At 54.3% G+C, this 3,621-nt stretch overlaps 1 pseudogene; it reads right to left on the bottom strand.

Annotated features, from left to right (window-relative positions):
* Nucleotides 1-3,046: 3,046 nt before the first annotated feature.
* LOC115949118 overlaps nucleotides 3,047-3,621 on the bottom strand; it is a 2,504-nt pseudogene continuing 1,929 nt past the window's right edge.

Genomic DNA, 3,621 nt, shown 5'->3' with positions numbered 1-3,621 from the left:
CTTCCGAGTCACCCTGGGAGAGACGACGGAGACTGCAGACCCGTCAGGCTTCCCAGTCTTGAGCTGATCACTTTTAATAAAGGCATTAAAGGAGAAAAAGTCTCCTGCCCTGTTTATTTCATGTTTTTCACATCTCACAAGCAGAGGCTCACCCCACAGCAGAAGAAGCAGCTCTGGGCTGGGCTGTGGTGGCAGTAGTGAGTTCCCTTCCCCAAGCAGCAGCTCTGACCATCCCTCTCCAAAGCTCAGAGAGACAGAGAGACAGAGAGAGGGAGCCCGAGAGAGAGAGAGACAGCAGCTGCCCCAGCTGCATCATTCACCTGGCCAATTCTCACAGTATCTCTGCCCCTCAGAGAGAGACTCCCAGGTAAGAGAAATGCAACCAGATGCCCTCCTTCCCTGAGCTTGGCCACTTCTTTTGCTTTTCTTAAGTACCCAGTCATTAGTGTTTCCTAGCAACTTCTGGGAAAAAATTCTGTAAGTAAAAAGGAACAAAAAAAAGAAACCAGTGAGAAATGAGGGCTCATTTTAAAATGTTAAATGTCTATTAAACCAAAGCAACACAACAAAGAGACTGAATAAGGAAAAAAAGACAACACTGGTAGCATGGCTAACTGCCAGAGGCTCATCTAACAAAATGGTGGCTCTGCCTTTTATACCTCTGGTCTTGCATCAGGCAAATACAAATTTGTAAGCAGTCATAAATACTCAAAAACTTTCTATATAAATACCTGCCCCCTCCCAAAGTCTACCAGTTGACTCTTCCTTGCTGTCCATTGGTGAAGACCTTCCTGCAGTCTGACTGGAGGTGAGGTCTTTTCATGCCACGCCTCCCCAACAACAGGCTTTCCCCATTCCCAGCTGCCCCAAGCAAGGGATACAGGTACACACACGCCCTCCACATGACCCGGACAACCCTGACAACCAGGGCTATCTGGTGACAACAATTCAGAGGGGGGAAAAGGCAACTTTGGGGAGAACAGAGGGTACCCAAAAAAAACCCTACAATACCATAACCATACATTAACAAAACTTCTCTTAACATACACACACTATTCATTCCCTTAATTGTGAGAGCCAGTCATCACATTACCAATCGATAACAAAGCTGAGGCTGCCACACACCTGAAAGGGTTCAAGGCCAGGTTGGGCAGGGTGTGGAGCAGCCCAGCCCAGGGGAAAGTGTCCCTGCCCATGGCAGGGCTGGCACCAGACGGGCTTTAAGGTCGCTCCATCCCAAACCATTGCAGAGCCCCCGGGGCCAGGATGGGGCGGGGCGGGTGCTCGGCAGCGCCAGCAGCTCGTGCTGCCGCCTGCTGTTGGCACCCGGAACTGCACAGTGCAACTGAATTCCCACGCTCGCTGCTGCCCTCCTGTGGACAATTCCTGAACCGCAACTGCCAGAATCCCCAAATCCCAGAATGGGTCAGGTTGGAAGGACCCAGAGTGGGCACCTGGCCCAACCTCCCAGCTCAGGCAGCGTCATCCCTGAGCACAGGATTGGGTCCAGAGCAGCCCAGAACTAGACAAGGCACTGGGCAGAGCTGGACACAGCACAGGACAGAGCTGGAAGTGGCACTCCTGATGTGCCTCCCTGGGCAGTGCAGAAGGGCACGATCACTCCCTGACCTCCTGGTTCTGCTCCTGCTGATGCCCTCTGGATCCCTCCTGGCCCAAGGGCCACACAGCCAGCTCCACTGGTCACCCACCAGCACTCCCATGTCCTTCTCTAGAGCTGCTTATGCATGTCCCCTCCAGCCTGGGCTGGCACTGGGGACTGTCCCTCCCCAGGGACAGGACCTATCCTTTCCCTCTTGAACCTCCCTATTTCCAGCCTTTAATGTCCCCCCGAAATGCTGGATGCGTCAGGATGCTCTGCCTGGAATGTGCTCAAGGGACAATGCCCCATTTCTGGCTATTGGGACTGCATTGAGAGGGGTTTGCTGCTGATTTTGCTGCTGAATTGAGCCAAAACCAGCCCGAATCATCAGCCCCAAATTGACAAGTGAGGGTGGATCACCAGTGATGGGCCTGGCCGTCCATCGCCTGACCCTGGGAATGACGAGTCCCCACTCAGACAGAGATCCCTCTCCCCTATTCCTGCTTGGAACGAAATGTGCGTGAGGTTCCTCTTTTGGGAAGGGGATGCTCCCCAGGGTTCCTCCTTGAGACTGAGAGAAAAGGACGTTCCCATGAGTGTTGGTGTGGGAAGTTACATGGAGCCCCGCTTAAGAATGGTCACTTTTTGCTGGCTTTGTCAGAACTATTTAATGGAATTTTTTGGTAGAATTATTTAATAGAATTGCTTTGCACAATGGCCTTGGTGTGGACAGTGGTCAATGTGGTTGTGATAGCCTTGTGGCTCTGGGAGTCTGGGTGATCAAGGTGGTCATAGTGACCTTGGTGGTTATAGTGACCATGGTGGCCAGAGTGACTGTGGGGGTCATTGTGATCATGGTGGCCAGAGTGGCTGTGGTGGCCACCATAACCACAGCGACAGTGGTGGTCCCGGTGTCCTCATGGTGGCAATATTTGCCAAGATGTTCATTGTGGCAGTGGTGGCCTTGGCAGCCTTGATGGACTCATTTCTCTGGGAGTCCAGGAGGTTTTGGTGATCATGTCAGCCATGGTTGCCACAGTGACTACAGCCACCTTGGTGACCTTGGTGGCCTCATGGATCAGATGGTCCCATTGGGCACTACCACGGCTGCGGTGGCCAGGAGGAGTCCTCCGAGGTGGAAGGTGGCCCTGGGGACGCTTCCCCCTGGGGGACAAAGAGGGATGTCGGGGGGTCCTGGGGGAAGTGCGGGGCTCGGGATGGCCAGGGTGTGAGGAGAGGGCAAGGGTGGGTAAGGGGGGCCAGGGAGTTCAGGGCTGTCAGGGTGGGCTTAGGGGTGATAGGAGTCAGGGGGACTCAGGGGGTGCCACAGGGGTGAGCGGGGCTGGCAGTGGTTCAGGGACTGTTGTAGGAGGGCTCTTGGGGGGAGTCCCAGCCCACCTGCATCCATCACATATGGACTGTTCCCACAGCACTGCCTCTGGTGGATTAGAACAGGGTCAGAATGGAGAGGTCCCTGTGCCTGTCCTTGCCTTGCAGGGGCATCCCTGTCCACTCCCGGATGTGGGGGTCTCCATCCCTGTGCCTTGTCATGGGTATTCCTGTCCCTGTGCCCACAATGGGTGTGCTCAGGCTTGGTGTCCTCAGCATGGAGTATCCGTGTCCCCCCCCCACAATAATTTTGCTTCCCGATCCCAGCCACTCGCAGTTGTATTTGCTGAAGTTTGCGGCAGAGCGGAGATGGATGCATGTCCTCTCCCTGTACTGGGTGACTTCGGTGACCTCAAAGTCTCAAAGGGTGGGATGAACACCCCCCGATTCCTGGATTTTCAGTGAAGACGTGGATACCCACATGGTGGCACGTGTGCAGCTCAAACACTGTCTCCTTCTCAAAGCACTGGCCGCTTGGTTTGCTCAGCAATGGTGATGTGAATTTACCAAACCGGATAGTGTTGCCATGCTGTCTGTCGAACTGGACCCCACACACCCGCGAGAACACGTCAAGACACCACCATTTCAGAAGGTCCCTCAGTATGGCCAGGGCATCGATCAGCAGGTAATGC

This window comes from Geospiza fortis, unplaced genomic scaffold, assembly GCF_000277835.1.
Source record: "Geospiza fortis unplaced genomic scaffold, GeoFor_1.0 scaffold77, whole genome shotgun sequence".
Taxonomy (NCBI): domain Eukaryota; kingdom Metazoa; phylum Chordata; class Aves; order Passeriformes; family Thraupidae; genus Geospiza; species Geospiza fortis.
This window is presented reverse-complemented; position numbering and strand designations above follow the sequence as displayed.